We start from the raw sequence: 19,315 nt of genomic DNA on the forward strand, positions 1-19,315 counted from the left end.
AGGACTAATCTCACATTTGGCAATATTTTCTTCTGAAATATCAGATGAGGGTTTTTAATTCAAACAGTTTGGTGGTTATAACAATATCTTTTACATTGCATTTCACAATATTTCATGCCCAGAGATGTTTCATTCCAGAAGGCTTACAAAAATTTTTGTGGTGGTCAATATTGTAAATCACAATGACAGAGAGAGAGAGAGAGAGAGAGAGAGAGAGAGAGAGACAGAGACAGAGAGAGACAGAGAGAGAGACAGAGAGGAAAAAGAGAAAAGAAGCAGGCTGGGGAGTGAGCTTGGTGGGTGGAGTAATGGGAGGGAAACTGGGAACACTGGTGCTGGGAAATATACACTGATGGAGGGATGGGTGTTGGAACACTGTATGACTGAAACCTAATCATAAACAGCTTTTTAAGGTTACAAAGATTGCAGTTTGTAATCTCACAGTGATTCAATTAAACATTTTTAAAAATTTTAAAATAATAAAAAAGCAGGGATTAAAGCTAAGGTCACACACAGAGTTTATAGAAAAAGAAAAGAGTGTTTAGAAAGCCAGAGAGCAAAGACTTAAAACCAATAATGTTAAGTGGAAGAATGTGTACAGAATATTTTGGTAATTCATTATAAAATTTAAAATCTAATTCAAAATTAGCAGTTCTGTGTCTATTAAGCACAAATGAAAAAGAAAAGAAGTATTCTCCTCCATGTTTAATTTTATGAAGTTATTAGTGAAGCTTTCTATCTCTAAAGGTGTTAAAATATTTAAGGAAGTTCTCCAGGCACTTCAAAGAATTCATCATTAAAAATGCTTCTTAACTATTTCCCAAACTGATGGTCTAAGAGCAGAGTCTCCTGTCCCCGTGCCTGGCTATCCTCACCAGGGCCCCTTGGGGGGGGGGGGGCGGGTTGAGTTTCCCCCCCCTTCCCCGAGAAGAGCCCCGGCAGCTGAAGACCTCTGGAACCAGTCACAGCCATGTTTAAGACCACTCTCCACACTTTAAGCGAGCCTCACACATGAAGGAAGCAGTAGAGGAAACCAGGTGTGAGGGACCCGGGGCTGAGATCTCCAAGCCTGCTCAGATCAGGACTGGGCCTCCTCCACCCAGATCCCCCATATTCCAGTAGCTAGGCATTACACCCACCATGTTATCCCATCAACGGCCCCCGGCGCCATGTTATCCCATCAACAGCCAAGACCCAGCTCTTGGAAGCAACCTCTTATTGTCTAGTTCTCACTCTTGGAGAGCCCAACAGACTACCGAGTGTATCCTGCCTGCATGGCCTCGTCTGGCAAACTCCCTATGGCATATTCGATATGCCAAAACTCAGTAACAACGATGGGTCTCATTCCCCTGACCCTGAAGGCGCCTTCAATGTGGCACTTGCTAAAATCTCAGGGCTAGGAAGAATGGAGACGTTACTGGTGCCTGTTCGAGGAAACTGGATGAACAACAGGATGATAGTGATACAGTCATACAGTGATGGTCTAAGATAACTAAGTAATTTATAATTGTAATTTCAGTGAAAAAAATGGGGTGAAAGTTGATAACTATGTATAAAGATCTTGATATGAATGATTCATTAACCAACTTTCCTATTACAAGGTGTGGAAAAATACAATAATACTCAAAACCACTAATTCAACTGAGTTTCCATTAATAGTAACAACATTTACAATCATTTAAACAATGATTAGTAGACCCAAATTAGTAGCTGTGAAGATTTTTCTTGTAACTGAGATAATCATATTTTTCACTCTGTTTCTTTACATTCAAAATTTCTAAACATGATTCCTGTTGCAAGAGGAGGGGAACCCATACATTTAATTACATTACATTATAATGTACCTACTTCATTGGCTATTGAAGACAACCATATGATTTATCAGCTGATATGTTTAAAAAATTTAACAAAATTCAACATGCATTTATAAAAATAACTTTGAAGGCCATATAACTCAGAGGTTAATGTTTCAGCCTGGCATGCAGATACAAAAATCTTCACACACTTTCCCCCAAGAAACATTTTTTGTCTCCTTTTTAGCGGATTATTCATAGCAAATATTCGCAGCCGCTCGACCTCTTATGGTCTAGCCCACTGATGTACCTAAAGCAGCACACATATGTTTGGTTTTAACATTCTTGCTTGTATTATCTTATATACATCCTCTGTTTCTCTAAGAGAGCCCAGCAAGCTACTGAGAATATTCTGCCCGTACAGCAGAGCCTGGCAAGCTTCCTGTAGTATATTTGATATTCCAAAAACAGTAACAATACGGGTCTCATTCCTCTGACCCTGAAAGAGCCTCCAATAAGGCACCGTTGGGAAGGATAAGTAAAGGCTGCTAACGTCCGAGGGTTGGGACGAATGGAGACGTTACTGGCACCCACTCAAGCAAATCAATGAACAATGGGATGACAGTGATACAGTGATTCATAACAAGCAACACAAAATAAATTATTTCTGTTCTGCTTTGGGGGCAGGGTTTGTTTGGGGTTTTGGATGGAAATGTGGTGGAAAGGTGTAATGGTGGTGGGACTGGTGTTTGAATATTATGTGTAATAAAATATTGTGAACAACTTTATAAAAATAAAATTTAAAAAACACTGAACAGCCCCGTCTCTGGCAACTCAGTAGTCATGCTGATAAGCCACGCACTGGTGCCAAATAACCTTGTCATCGGCCACAATCCAGATCACATGTCCTCTCCCAGAAGAAAGCATAACATGATGCTAGCCATAACCATGCCATGGACCCCAAGCCAGGCTGTTTCACTTGGGGCACCCCAGAGGGAGGCGGGTGAGAGACCTCCCATCCTAAGGAACCCAGTCCTGGCAGCTGAAAACCTCCAGAACTCAACCGCCGCCACACTCAAGGCTGCTCTCCACACACTCGGGTGGAGACTCACCCACAAGTGAACCTTTTCCTGGACACTTCATAGTATATATTTTACCCATACTCCCAAGAGTACCACACCATACTTGATGGGTTTCAACGTAGAAGGCAACCATCCTTAGAGGGAAATACTATATTATTTTGGTTCTGCAAAATTATTTTGGGCAAAGATTGGGGTTTAGGATGGAAATACCTGAAATATGGGGATGTAATGGTAGTGCAATTGGGTTGAATATTAAGTGTAATCTAATATTGTGAACTACTTTATTAAAAAAATTTAAATGCCAAGCAATGTAATGCAATTGAGATAAATGATTCATAATGCTTTCCAGACAAAAGGAGGGAGGGTTCAATGAACACTGTAGTAACCATACTGTATACCAAAAATATACGTTAGTATTTATCACAGTAGTATTTACCCTTGAAGAAAAAATTGCCACAACTAATCCTAGAAATGTTGGCCATTTGACTCTGGTGCCCCCATTCCCTGTTTTGAGATTACTGGGCACAAGTTGTCAGTGAGATGGCTCTTGGAACAGAGGGCAGAAGTTGGAAACAATAAGATAGTCTAGAAAGAAAATTCTATTAGAATAAGTAGGTAAGTAGCTGGGCCCATCAGACTTGACTGACGAAATATAGAGATATTTGGTCTACTGATCTGTGGAAGCTATGCAGAGATACACAGAGAGCAGCAGAACCATGAAACAGTCCAAGATCATAAATTCCTAAAGCTAAACAGATAATACAAAATAACATCTCTACAGTTGTCTCAGGTTCCAAGAAAATGAACATTTACTATCCCTGTAAAATCCCTATAAAATTATACCTCCTTATGTTTTTCTTACAGTGTCCTAACTCCCAGGTTTTTCCTTGCTACCAAAATAGTCTAACAATCTAAATATGCATCCAGAAAATCAAGTCTTAGACACTTAATTATGGGCCTTCCATCTGTTGTATTCTTATATAGATGCTCAAACTGATTGCTAAAAAGGCTGTGTTATCATGAAACAAACAAAAATGCTGTCATGCCATCTTATTCGAGATAATGAAGCAGGTCTTCTATCCCTGCTCCTCATTCCTGACACATTATCTCACAGTGTAGATTTAGAAATGACAACATTTAAGTTTAAAATTTCTGGCACACAATAAATGCTCATAAATCTCATTATTGAAAAAAATACCCTAGGATATCAACTAAGGAGAGACACTATACAAATAAAAAAAAGAAATTATGCTAGTCATATGACTGATGCCCACAAATTGTCCAACAAAGCATGACTTCACTGCACATGCTGAGCTTTGTTCATCCTGTTTACTTTCTGTGGAAGACTTTCCTCTCCTAACAGAACTTCAAGAATAATGTCCATATACCCTTCAGTCCAAGCTTAAATGACACCTCCCAAGAACTGTGTGACACCAAGCTAAATGTCCCACCCATGTATTCATCTAAAATAGTATGACTCACTTTAGGGCTGTAGTTGCCTGTACACCAGTCCCTTTCCACACCCACCCTGTACCCACACAGTTACTTAAAGAACCGCGTCTTTCTTATTATAGATATCACAATGACTCCATATAACACAGTAATACATATTTTCTCTCTGAAGTAGAGAATTTCTTTTTACTGTTGTTAGTATGTCACTCAAAGATTTTTCAGTACTTTAACAAAATACATTTTATAATTGAAAATAAATACAATTCTTGAATGTCTCCACATTCTTATTCCTTAAAACTAGTATTGAATGCCTGACTGGAGATTATTTTTAAATGATATTCCTTAGACTGGTGTGGAATATTGCTTTTGACAGTTCTCATTTGATCTCACAGAATTTGCCAGAAAAGGTCTTCAGTTATCAATATATCCTGCAATGATGACAAGATGTGCTTATAGAAAAGAAAAGGAAACTTCAGCATGGGTAAATTCAATTATGAAAAATCAATCCAAGGAGATTTTCTATCTTTGTTTCTACTCTTATATAGATGCTTAAACTGATTGATTAAAAAGCTGTGGTAACATGAAATAATAATGCTGTCATGTCATCTTAGTGAGAATAATGGAAGTGGGTCTTCTACCCTGCCCCTGAGGTCCAGCAGCATTGGCAAGTAGAGAGATGAAATGGCAGGGAGTCATTTTCTGAATGCTCTCCTCAGTGAGACATTTGGTTTTGAAAAGGATTGAATTCTTAGTACCCATGAAACAAGTGACACAGCACAAAATCAAGCAAGCATGACCCCTCCTGCACACATATGTGTGTGCTCACACATACACGCATAAACACATGCGCACACATGCACACACACACACACATGCACATGCACACAATGTAATAGCCCCTTAGAAGTCTTTTAGATAAACCCAAAAGCATTCTATCTCAAGCTCTACTCAAGAAAACACAGTCAGTCAAACTGGAGTTGTATCATGTCACCTAAGCAAGAGAAGTAAGAATGCTCATTTCACAGAAGATTAAAACTGTTTGCGCAAAGGCATATCATGAACATTTTAAACAACAGGTTAGTGGTCTTGCTCCTGATGACAGTCTACAAAGTCCCGGATGTCTCTGCCTATTTCACAAGCTCATGCTGCCCTCCTGAATTTCAACCACCTAAGATTCTGAATGTCAGCTTGTAAAATCCTAACAGATGACTGTGACAAGACATGATGATTAATTTGTATGAAGGCATTTTACAAATCTGTGCAGAAGAGCAAACCATGTCTTATAATATGAAGGTAAACAGTCTTCTGCTAGCTACTTTACTCCATCATTTTTATTTATTAACCTATATAAACCTCTTGCTTCATTTGATTTATTAGAATAGTTATTTAAAACAAAACCAAAAATAAAATTAAATTTCTATATAGTTTTAGTACTTAAATGGCTCTAAAACTGCGAGGTTAATTTTATGAAAGTAACAATGTAAGTACTTTATGAAGTCCTTCTCTAGGTTTCAGTTTTGCTCTCTACTAAACCCTAAGTCAGTTTTCAGTATTCTATAATGAAATATCAGAGACGTTTGAATGACTCCACAAACCTTACCCACAGGTTTTATCATCCAACAAAAAGGAGAACATATTCTCACCAGTGTTTCCCAGAGTGGATGTTAGTCCCCTGGGAGGAGATGGGAAAATCCAAGGCGGGGGGGGTGGGGGGGGCGGGGGGGTGGCAGCAGTCTTGGGTTAATTAGGGTCACATTGATAAATTTTTTTCTAGAAAGGGAGATCACTGTAACTGTATCACTGTCCTCTCATTCATCGATCTGCTCGAGCGGGCCCAGTAACGTCTCCATTGGAGACTTTGTTGTTACTGTGTTTGGCATATCGAATACATCACGGATAGCTTGCCAGGCTTTGCCGTGCAGGCAAGATACTCTCGGTAGCTTGCCAGGCTCTCCAAGAGGGGTGGAGGAATCGAACTCAGGTCGGCCATGTTGGGTGTGTGTAAGGCAAACGCCCTACCACTGTGCTATGGCTCCAGCCCCCAGAAAGGGAGATAATAAGGCAAATTAATTTGGAATCTCAGGTCTAAACTAAGCTACTGGCAGTTAGATATAATCTATTTTTATTGTGCTATAATGGTTTACAATAGCATTATTAATATTTTACACTTACAATGCTACTACATCACACCCACCACCAGAGTCCCAATCTGCCTCTCTCTACCACTATCCCTGGGTCCCTTCTTGCTATACCCCAACTCCTTCCTCTTTGGCAGCCTCAGTTCTGTTGGCAGAATCTTAGGGTTTGTTTTCACTGGCAATTGTCTGTTCACTGTTTTGTTTCTTCATATTTTATGTACAATATAATCCAGTATTTAATTTTCTCCTTCTGACTCACTTCATGACACCATCCAGTTCCATAAAATCTGTAGCAAAATTTTATTTATCATTATAACTGAGTAGCACTTCTGTGGTACATATACCATGATTTTTTAAAATTAAAGATCATGATTGAAAACATTATCAATATTTGAGTTTTAGGCATACAATATTTTAACACCAATCCCACCACCAATGTCAACTTCCCTCCACCAGTATTCACATGCTACTCCCAGACTCCTCTTTCCCTCCTCCATTTCAAAGCTCGGTGGTTGCAGCTTGGATCTCATGTTTTCAGTGCTGTTGAGTCCATACTTTGATTACATAGCTATACTACTATCCCACATCACTAGCATACGTAAGGCCCAGAACTCTGTCCTCCCATTCCAGCTCTCATCTTCTTCCTTCCCCACTTGATATCTTTCCTTCTGTCCTTCTCCTCCCGATCTCTGGAATCAAGTATGGTCTACTCATCCCCCATTTATTACATTACATTTCCTTGTCCAGTTATTCTGTATACCTCAGATAAGTGAGATTATCCTGTATTTGTCTTTCTTCTTCTTCTAACTTACTTCCCTCAATATAATATCAGTACCAACCAGGTTGCAGAAAATGGTATGATTTCATCATTTCTTACAGCTGCATAATATTCCATTGTGTGTATATACCACACCACTGGAATCATTCACCTGTCATTGGACACCAAGGTTGATTCCATATCCTAGATACTGTAATAAGGGAATCAATAAATAACAATGTGCATATGTCCTCTTGAATGAATTTTCCCCTTTGGGGTAGATTCCAAAAAGTGGAATTTGGGGGTCATATGGCAACTCAGTTCCAAGTTTACTGAGATCTCTCTTTTCTGCTTTTAACAGAGGTTGAACCAGACAGCATTCCCACAATAGTGAATGAGCATCCCTTCCAGCACAGATGGTTCCTGCTACTTAATACATACCATTCTTGCTAATATGAGGTGATGCCTTTTTGTCATCTTAATTTGGATTTCCCTAATGATGACTGATGCTGAACATTTTTTCATGGCCATCTGCCTGTCTTCCTCTGAAAAGTGTCTGTTCATTTCTTATCCCCAGTTTTTGATAGGGTTTGGGGATTTTTTGTTGTTGATCTGGCATCAACCCTTTATCTGATGTTTGAATGCAAATATGTATTCCCATTTGGTTACCTCTCTTCTAGCTTTAGCTTGTTTCTTTTGTCAAGCAGAAATTCTTTGACTTGATGTAGTTTATTTTTTATCCTGTTGCCTCTATCCTCTGTTGCCTATGTTATCCTATCAGTAAAGATACCTTTGAGCCCAAACTTTGAGTTTTCTGCTTATATTTTCCTCAGTATGCTTTATGGTTTCTAGTTGAATCTCAAGGTCTTTGATTCACTCTAACCTGACTTTTGTGTAAGGTGTGAGATATGGATCAAGCTTGAATTTTTCACATGTGGTAATCCCGTTTTCCCAACAGCATTTGTAAAGAGGCTATCTCTACAGTATTTTATATTCTCAGCTCCTTTATTGAACATAAACTGTTCATAAATATAGGGTTTTATCTTGGGATACTTTATTTTGACTGACTTATCAGAGAGCCTATCTTTATTACAGTACCATACAGTTTTGATCACTATACCTTTATAGTACAGCTTTAAATTAGATAATGAGATACCTCCCAACTTCTTATTATGCAGTATATCTTGGGATATTTATGGCATCTTCTTATTTCATACAAACTTTATTACTGACCTATCTGGAATTTGGATGGGGATTGCATTTAATCCCTATAGCAGCTTAGGTAAGAGAGTCACTTGAATATTTATTCTTCCAACTCATGAGCATGGAATATTTTTTAATTTTCCAAGGTCTTCTTCCTTAAGCTATTTAAAGTTATCACAGTTATACAAGACATTAGTAGAACTATACAAGAAAAAAAACCCTCCAACTCCATCAAAAAATGAGCAGAAGAAATGAAAAAAAAATTTCTTAAAAAAGAAATATAAATGAAAAAAATGAAAACACATGAAAAAAATGCTCTTCATCACTAATCACCAGGGAGATGCAAATCAAAATATCATCATCATACCACATAGACTATCTTACATAAAAAATATCAACAAGAACAACCAGTGCTGGTACAGATATGGGGAGAAAGGGACTCTCTTTCATTGTTGGTGGGAATGCCAACTGGTCCGGCCTATTTGGGACACAATCTGGGCCTTCCTTCAAAAGCTAGAAATTGAGCTTCCATATGAACCCACAGTCCCAGTTCTGGGAATATATCCCGAGGGTGCAAAAAGCACAGTATAAATGACATCTGCACCTGTATGTTCATTGCAGCACTGTTCACAAGAAACAGAATCTGGAAACAGCCTAAGTGCCAGAACAGACAAGTGTTTAAAGAAACTTTGGTACATCTACACAATGGAATACTATGCAGCTGTTAGGAAAGATAAAGTCATGAAATTTGTTTATAAGTGGATGGTCATGAAGTGTATTATGCTAAGTGAAATGAGTCAGAAAGAGGGGGACAGACATAGAATGACTGAACTCATTTTCATTTTTCATTTCATCATCCTGTTATTCGTCGATTGCCTCGAGCAGGCCCCAGTAACGTCTCTTTCATCCTAGCCCTGAGATTATATTCAAGGCTCTTTAGGAGAATGAGACCCATCATTGTTACTGGTATTTGGCATATTTGATACGCCATGGGGAGTTTGCCAGACTCTGCCCTGTGGGCAGGCTACATTCGATAGCCTTCAAGTTTGTCCAAAGTAGGAATGAGATAATAAGATAATAATCTTATTATTATCTCGACTGAACTCATTTGTGGAATATAAAATAACATAATATGAGAATGACACTCAAAGACAATAGACACAAGGGCCAGGAATATTGCCCCATAGTTGGAAGCCTGCTTCATGAGCTGGGGGAGAAAGCAGCTGGAATAGAGAAGGAATCACTAAGTCAATGATGGTTGGAGGGATCATTCAGGATGGGAGATGTGTGCTGAAAGTAGATAAAGGACCAAACATGATAGCCTCTCAGTATATGTATTGTAAACCATAATGCCCAAAAGTGGAGGGAGAGTATGGAGGAAATTATATGCCATAGAGGCGTGGGGAGAGAAAAGAGGGGGTGATACTGTGGACATTGGTGGTGGAAAATGTCCACTGGTGGAGTGATGGGTGTTCGATCATTGTACACCTAAAACTCAAACATGAAAGCTTTGTAACTGTATCTCACAGTGATTCAACAAAAAAATAAATAATCATGGTTTTTCTCTCTCCCACATCTTCTGTTAAATTGGTTTCTAGATACCTGGTGTTTTTTGACAACTATTTTAAATGGGGTAGACTCCTTGATTGTTTTTTCTGCTGATTCATTCTTTATATACAAGAAAGTGACCTATTTTTGTGCATTAACTTTGTAGCGTCTACTTTGGTGTATTGATTTATTGTTTCTGGGAGATTTTTTGTGGACTCTTAAGGATCTTCTATGTATATTAACATGTTATCTGTAAATAGTCATTATTTAACTTGTTGTTTTCCCATTTGGATCCCTTTGGTTTGCTTTGGTTTGTTTTTCTCACCAACTAATGTAGCCAGTACTTCTAATACTATATTGAATGAAAGTGGAGACAGTGGACATCCTTGCTGTGTACCTTATCTGGGAAGGAATGCTTTCATTTTTCACTAGTAAGAATGACTGGGTGCTCAAAGGAGGTAAAATGACATGAATGATACATTTTAGTAACAGCATAGCAAAACACAGTACCTAAAAGGAAAAAAAAAGTGTCTTCCATAGAGGCAGGCAGGGTGGTCAGATGGGAAACTGAGGACACTGATGGAGGAAAGTGAACACTGGTTAAGTGTAAAATCTTATCATGCCGAAGGTTGTGTGTTCACGGGCTCACTGGATGGCTCTTTCTCACCACCTGCATTCGTGCTCTTGAGCCCTGTGTGTGGTCTGGATCGGGACGGCTGTTCTTTCTCTCAAGCTTGAGCCCCTCTTGCTCTGACTCTCCATCTCCGAGCTTCCAATCTTAGTTTATATAGCAATCACATAAGGTGGTGACATAAAGGTGGGTTGAATATTGACAAATCAACATGAGAGGTAAAACCACTCCTCCAGGAGATTAACTCGAGGATAAAATCTCATCTAAAGAGATTACTCCAGATTACTAGGAAATCTGCTCAAGGGTGGGATCCTAACAAGGGCATGTTCTTTCCTCAGCTAGTAATCTACTTAAATAATTGTAGTAAATTTACTTCTAATATTTCTAGCAATGTCATTCTGTGTGAGCACAGTAAGAGATATAAACATCTCCTATACATTCCACAGTCTTCAGGCCAGGTTATTCTTCCTAGCCCTAACAGGGTCCTAGTCTGGTCGTTACTTACTTTGGATCATGACAGCATTTGTCCATGATCATGCCCTCAACTTATAGTTGAGTACCGCGGTGCTTTGGCCTGGCCCATTTCGATGCTGGGGTAGCTCACAGCTTGCCCTGGGTCCATTCAGTCCATCATCAGGACCCTGCTTTTGGGGTGCTAGGAACTAAGGGCAACTGAGTCAAGAAAGCAGATGCCCAGGAGTAAATATTATTCGGAGTCAATCAAATCCCAAGTTACAAAGCATAATATTAACTGTCTTCCTGTGTCCACACAGAAAGGACATTGCTTGCAATACAAGTTCAGTGTCCTTAGATGGGTGTGACCTGATAAACCTAAGCTACCTGAGGAAGGACAAAACAGTGTTATCCTACAGTTAAGGGGTTGGTGCTTGAACTAAAACTCAATCATGAATAACTTTGTATATCATGGTGCTTCAATATATAAATAATTTTTAAGTAGTGTTATCTGTGGGATTATTATAGATGGTCATTACTATCTTGAGAAAAGTTCCTTCCAACTCTTTTTATTGAAGGTTTTTATCGTTAATCAGTGTTGGATCTTGTCAAAAGCTTCCTCTGTATCTATTGATATGATCACAAGGTTTTTATCTTTCCTTTCACTTAAGTATAATATACGTTATTTAACCACTCATCTACTGTGGGGCAGTTGGATTGTTTTCTGATCTTAGCCATTGTAAATAGTGTTAAAATTAACACAGGTCTGCATGCAGCTTTGCAGATTAATATTTTTGTGTTTGAGGATACGAGAAGTGAAATTGATGGGACATAAGGTAGTTCTAGCTTTAATTTTTTAGGAAGTCTTCATTCTGTTTTCCTTAAAGACTGGGCCATCAAACAGGCTGCCAACAATGTGTGAGAGTTCCTTTTTCACTGTATCTCTGCCAGAACTGTTTGTTTATGACTTTGATATAGGTAATTTTCAGTGGTGTGTTTTGATTTGCACACCGCTGATAATCAGTAATGATGAGCCCTTATTCACAAGCCTGTTGGTTATCTGTAAGTCTTCTTTGAGAAAGTCTCTGCACATCTCCTCTTTCCATTTTTTAAGTGGTGACTTGTAAGATCTAATTTAACCTGATAAACTGATGATGCTGCGCTCAATTCTGAAAGCATTCATATAAATATGCAAAATATAAAATTCAGATTGTTAATTAATTATAATTTTAAAATATATTTGAGGTTTCTAATAATAGACATATTATACAGAATCTCCTAAAATGTTCTAATTTTTGGATACCTTTATCAAATGCAGAATCTGATAACAACTCAGAGAAATGATATTGTCTTTCCCAATCACTATCACTTAACATCCTGTGTAATTTGGCAAACTGTTTACCAAAATAAAGTACAGGCCTGTGCAAGAAAGGATAACATGGCAGGCCTGAGGCTATCATCCTCAGGAAGGCTTGTTTCTAAGATTGGCCCTTCATTGTTGTCTGGGAACTTAGCTTGTAAAAATTTCCCTACATTTTTATGAAGAGTTCCCTAGCTGATAAGACTCTTTTGCCATACCTACAGTTTATACAAACAAAGTGATTTATGATAAACTTCTGCTTTTTTTCTGAGACCCTGGAAAATTGGAAAGGTTGGTATACAAAAAATGCCTGTATGCTCATCCCCCCATAAAAAACCCTAAACCCCAAGTTTCCGGTGGGCTTTTCTGGGCAGAGACATGTGCACAAGATTTCATGGGCCTTTTCATAGAGAAGACACAGAAAAGCTACACACAAATTCTGTCAGACCTTACCTATGTTTGAGAAATCTTTCTCCTCAGTTTTGTCACTGAGTCTATTTTCTCCACAGTAGGACAGAACTGATCCACAGACCCTGTCGTGATATACCTACAATCTCACACTGAGACAGTATTGGCCAGGGCCCGGGGGCAGGGCTGGTGTCTGGTACTTCCTGAGTGGGGGCCTCTGAGAAGGTGCCTCCCTTACTCCCTGTCTTTGAGCCCCACATTCTGCAGCCTTAAGGTGAACATGTGTCTGCTGTGGGCGTGTGTGGGGGCCCCAGGCCTGTGCATGCCGGGGGTATGAGTAGCGACTCAGACTAGAGTTTGCATGTGCATGTGCATCTGTGTCTGAGATGGGGGAGGGTTTGGGCCTGGGCCGTGCATTTCATCCCAGGGAGGGGTGTTGACTGCATGGGGGAGCTCCACCTGAGGTCCTCTGCTCTCCTGGCCCACCCCCAACTCCCCATCTGCCCCCAACTCCCCATCCCCACCCCTTACTGCTCCAGGAGTTTGAATTTAGTTCTCGTGATTTTGATCTATGATAAAATAGATTATCATTATTAAACTTGTCATTTTTAGAGATAGAGACATAAATATCCTGGCTCTCTTTAACAAAATACATTATAATAGAATAACACCCACCTCCTGTACTAGGTAGTTCATAGAAAGACATCCTGGGGTGGGGGTGGGTTTCTTGGGGAGAGGGGTCTTTTTCCTTTCTGTGTATGTATGTCATTTATCTGATGATTCTCTGCCTCCCCCTGGCCTTCCCCTCCTTATATTTGTACGGTACAGCAATAAAGACACTTGTTTCAGAAAAAAAAACTTAGACACCCTCCTTCAGGGGGTGTCAGCCCCAAAAAAGGCAAGTTGGGGGCAAACATGCCCTCCAGGCCAGATCAAGATTGGGCCACACTCAGACATTAGGGTCTGGGCTCCCCAGGCCATGGAAAGGGCATACATTCAGGATGGGAAGGCACCCCAGATCTGGGCTGGAACTGGCAGAGAGGGTTCTAGGCCCTGATAGGGGTGGGGACTAATTTATTGGTGGTAGGGGACAGAGGAAGGAGGAGGGGATGGGTCTGCTGTTCCCAAGATTCACTGTCCTGTTTCCACTGGGATTGGAATAAATGGATGTGGGTGTGGGATGTGGGTGTGGATGTGGGTCCTGGGAAGCCCTCCCAAAGAGCCCTAAGACAAAATTTTATCTTTTACTAGATGAATATGTTTTGCTGTTTCTAATGCATAAAATATATTATCATTATTAAAATTGTCATTTTTAGAGATAGAGACATAAAGATTCTGGCTCTCCTTTAACAAAATACATTATAATAGAATGCTGCCAAAGTAATGGGACTTTCTATTATAGAAAGACTATTGTAACTTTTTATAGGTCGTTTGCTATTTAGTTTATAAGAAAAGAACAGTGTGGTGACCACAAGAACAGGGCTGTCAAACTAGAGATTTAGACACAATTTGAACACTAAATCTGCTCTTTGCCTGAAGCATCAAAAATTTAGCGCACAACTGGAGTATGTGCTACCGCCAAAGACTGAGGTTTTATTTCTCTTATTCAACACTAAAAGGAACATAATTTATTAGGACTCATTTCCACTGTATTTGTCCCCAGGCTTCCCTTTGTGGAGGTGAGGATTCTGCAGCCCTGTGCCATCTCCAGCCCCCACCACTGTGCCAAGTATGGGTTCCAGCTCACTTCACTCTAACCTCTAAACCCAAAACCACTCAGATGCTAGGATGTCCATACAAAGAAATTACTTCATATATATCTTATACTGGGGGTAAATGGGGAGGGACATTCCTGTTTCACAGACTGTACACTGATTTAAATGTCAGATAACTCAAGTGAGTAGCTAATTGACAATTTGGAGGGGACTGGGAGCATACTCAAACAACATTACACCATAAGGAAAATAACCTGCACAGCAGATGTAGTATTGGTAATCACCTGGTATTAACAACCTAACAAATCTGTTCTCAAGTAACTGGGAATCTAAACTTCCATCAATAAGACCCACAAAACTCAAAGAACAATGGCGAAACTAAAGAATTCAGCTGCAGTCCTAGAAAGGGACAGAAATCCAGAAAGTCTAGTAGATGAGGCCCTAACATCAACACTCACTGCACTAGAAACAAATTAAGCAAGCACTTGGCAGTGAAATTAAGCAATCACTCAATGATAAATTTAACAAACTCAGAGAAGAACTTTTTCAGAGAGATTCCATACAAATGGAAATGAAGGAGCTAAAGAACACAGTAGAAAGCCATAGTAACAGAATTTCATGGGGGTGGGGTGGAGTAGAAAACCATTCAGACAAACCTGAAGACAAAAAGCAGTCCAGCATTGACGAAGAAGCTGAAACGGAAAGAGAAACAAAAGCACGGAAGAAAATGTTGAGGTACTCAGTAAACAAAGATGGGAAGAATAATCTCCAAACTATAGGAGTATCAGAAGAAAAAGAAAAAGATGAATGTGAAAAGAGAGTGGTGGGAGAGAGCTGGGGGAGAAGGCAACTGGAATAGATAAGGGATCATTAAGACAATGATGGTTGGAGGGATAGTTTGGGATGGGAGATGTGTGCTGAATGTATGTAAAGGACCAAACGTGACCTCTCAGTATCTATATTGCAAACTTTAATGCCCAAAAGTACAGAGAGAGTATGAGGGAAATTGTCTGTTGTAGAAGCAGGGGAAGAGTTGGGAAGGTGGCGGGGGCGTGGGTACTGGGGACATTGGTGGTGGAAACTGTGCATTGGTGGAGGGATGGGTGTTTGATCATTGTATGACTGAAACGCAAACATGAAAGCTTTGTAACTGTATCTCACGGTGATAAAATTTTTTTAAAAAGTGTGGGAGAGATAAGAGTTGAGAAATTTCCCACTATCTTTAGGGAGGCAGCTGCACAGATTCAAGAGGTCAAAAGAAGTACCAAACAAAATAGACCAACACTAAGACATACAGTAATCAAAATGGCAGAAAAAAAAGTGAGATGAAATTTTTAAAGCAGCAAGAAAGAAGACAAACCCGAGAAATACAGGAAATAACACAAAAATCACAAAAGTCTTCCCATATCAAACAGTATAGGTGAGAAAGAGTGAAAAGACATATTCAATTTACTGAATGAAACTAACTTTCAACCTAGAGTCCAATACCCAGGAAAACTCTCATTTAGGTGGGAGGGAAGGATAAAAGCATTCTCAGGGGTTATGGTGCTGCCAGCAGGTCAACCTGTACCTGTACCCATCTCCCTGTACTTCCAGAAAAGTTCGAGCAAAACATAATGCCCAAAAGTAGAGAGAGAGTATTCGGGAAATTGCCTGCCATGGAGGCAGGGTGAATACTGGGATGGGGGAGGGGGAATATATAGGGACACTGGTGATGGAAATTGTGCACTGGTGGAGGGATGGGTGTTCAATCATTGTACAGCTGAATCTCGAATATGAAAACTTTGTAACTGTGTCTTATGGTGATTCAATAAAAAAAAGTCATGTGGAGTTCATGCCCAATTCAATCAGCTTAATCACTGGCTGAATAAATAGCAGTAGTGCTACATTAAAAAAGAAAAGCATTCTCAGACAAACAAGAGCTTGTGATAACTAAACTGACCCTGAATAAACTACTGAAAGGCCATTTATGCAAACCAAACCACCACTTGTATAAGCCACAATCCTACACAGTAAAATGGTGACACAGCCCTTTAGATCAATACTATTGTTGAATGTTAATGGACTAAACTCTCCCATCAAAAAGCATAGAGTGGCAGGTTGGATCAGGAAACAAATCCATCCATTTTCTCTTTACAGGAAACATATCTTAAGTCACAGGATGAACACAGACTTGGAGTAAAAGGATGGAAAACAATTATACAAGTCAATGAAGAAAAAAAGCTGGGACAGTCATACTTATATCAGAACAAAGTGCATTCAATCTAAAGAAAGTAATTATGGAGGTGTGGTGCTGCCAGAAGATCAATCTGTACCTGCAGGGCAAGTGCATCAGCAGCCTGATGGTGCCTTCGAGTTCCCTGATATACCAAAATTGCCACTGTGCCTCTGTCTGGACCCCAACAACTTGGGACCAAGTTTCCTGTGAAATTGTATGTCCAAAATTAGGTATGTGGGAACCATGCCCAAAAATCACTTTCCAGCTCAGCTATAAAAGCATGTTTATTGACCATGCTTTAAAGACCCATAAATAAATCTCTAAAGAGATCAAAAGCCGCAGTTAATCTCAGACCCTCTCAAAGCTGAACAGACCAGGGTAAATCAGAGGGGGATGGGTCAGCCTGGTGCCCTCCCAAGCAAAGTCTCTGGCAGCCACTTGCTCCCACAATACCAAATCACTCCCATACCCGCTGTTGGACTCCACCATCTCAGTATGGATCTCTTTGATATATAATCTGCCAAAAATTCATATATTTTTTGAGTTTTGTGACTGGAATCTCCAGGCTTTCTCATGGCCAGGATGGGCTACCTTCCTCCACCTCCGTGTACTTCCAGAAGCCTCAGCAGTGACGCCCACACCCCAAAGCTGCCACCTAGTTAAAAAGCTACTCCAGCCTTACCTTCCTGATAAAAATACTGAATGCCCTGAACAAACAATATGACCTCTCAGTATTGCACAAAATTAAAAGGAGAGAGAGAAAAAGAAGAAAAGTGCCTCCCATAGGAGTAGGCTGGGGAGTGGGGGTGGGAGTTGGTGGATGGTGGGAACATTGATGATGGGAAATGTACAGTGGTGGGGGGATGGGTGCTGGGTGATTGTATGACTGAAACCCAATCGTGAACACCTCTGTAATGGTCTAAATGGTCTATTTCTCTGATATTCAATTAAAAAAATTAAGCAATGTGGAGTTCATGCCTACTTCAGTCAGCTTAATCAGCGACTGAATAAATAGCACTACTCTTATATTAATAAATAATAAAGAAAGTAGGTAAAGACAGGAATGGACACTACTTATTGATCAAGGGAACAGTAAACCAAGAAATACTAACTCTAATCAAAGTCTATAAGCCTTTTACTCACAATGGAAGCATGGAAGCATAATAGTAGTGGAAGACTTTAATACCCCAATATTACCTTGGATAGATCCGCTAGACAGGATATCAGTAAACACACAAAACCCCTAAATGAGTAACTAGAAGAGCTGGAACTAATGGATTTATAAAGGGCCTTACATTCTCAAAGAGCTGAATATATGTTTTCTATTATACCTGGAACATTCTCCAGGAAAGATCACATTTTAGGACATAAGTTTAACTTACATAACTAACAAACACAAGAATTATACCAAGAATCCTATCAAATCACAATGCCACAGAGATAGAAATTATCCAGTAAAAGAAGATGGGGAGACATGACACCTGGAGACTGAACAACATGTTGCTACATAAGAACTGGATCAAGGAGGAAAACAAGGAAGAAATAAAAAGTTTTCTGAGACTAATGATAATGAAGAAAAAAGTTACCCAAATCCATAAGGCATAGCAAAAGTAGTACTTAGGAGGAAACTCATAACCTAGATAAGGACAGAAGAAAAAGATAAAATCAACAACCTAAATGTCACCCAGTTAAAAAGCTACTCCAGCCTTACCTTCCCGATAAAAGTACTGAATTCCCTGAACAAACAAAATGACCTCTTAGTTTTGCACAAAATGAAAAGGAGAGAGAGAAAAAGAAAAAAAGTGCCTCCCATAGAGGTAGGCTGGGGATGGGGTTTTCCAACTTAAATATCTGGAGAACCAACAAGAAATGAATCCAAATACTAGTAGAAAAAATAAATAATAAAAACTAGAGAAAAAATCAACAATATATAAACCAAGAACACAATACAAAGAATCTATGAAACCAGGATCTGGTTCTTAAAAAGAATAAACAAGATAGACAAACCATTGGCTAAATTCATATGAGGAAAAGAGAAAGTGCTCAAATAAACTGTATCAGAAATTACAACAGAATCCCCAGAAATCCAAGAAATCATGAGCACTTATTATGAGCAACTCTACTCTATTAAGCTGGAGAATCTAGAAGAAATGGGCAGATTTCTAGAAATATGTAATCTTCCAAAACTGAATGAGAATGAATTAGAAAGTCTGAACAGGTAAATCGCAAACAAGAAAATTGAAACAGTAATTAAGAATATCCCCAAGAACAAAAGTTGGGTTTACAGGTGAGTTTAATCAAATCTCCAGAGCTGTCGATCCTTAAAATTTTCCAAAATATCAAAGAAACAGAACTCCTTCCTAGCACCTTCTGTGAAGCTAACATTACACTGATATCTAAAGCTGACAGAGATACTACATAAAAGGAAGTTTTCAGGCCAATTTCTTAATGAACATTGATACAAAAATCCTCAACAAAATCTTAGCAAAGCAAATCCAAAAGAACATCAGAAAAACCATATTTCATGATCAAGTGGGATTCGTCCCAGAGATGCAAG

At 39.3% G+C, this 19,315-nt stretch overlaps 1 protein-coding gene across 5 annotated transcripts in view; it reads right to left on the reverse strand.

Annotated features, from left to right (window-relative positions):
• CSGALNACT1 (chondroitin sulfate N-acetylgalactosaminyltransferase 1) overlaps window positions 1–19,315 on the reverse strand; it is a 419,176-nt gene that overhangs the window by 161,974 nt on the left and 237,887 nt on the right. Inside the window, exon 1 of one of the 5 annotated variants that reach the window (XM_056116701.1) lies at window positions 5,971–6,022. The exons of the other annotated variants lie outside the window; for them this stretch is intronic. The gene's annotated coding sequence lies outside the window, so the exon portion shown is untranslated. Of the gene's footprint in view, window positions 1–5,970; window positions 6,023–19,315 lie in introns of those variants that run through there. 5 annotated transcript variants of the gene reach the window in all.

This window comes from Sorex fumeus, unplaced genomic scaffold (assembly GCF_029834395.1).
Source record: "Sorex fumeus unplaced genomic scaffold, SorFum_2.1 ptg000033l, whole genome shotgun sequence".
NCBI lineage: Eukaryota > Metazoa > Chordata > Mammalia > Eulipotyphla > Soricidae > Sorex > Sorex fumeus.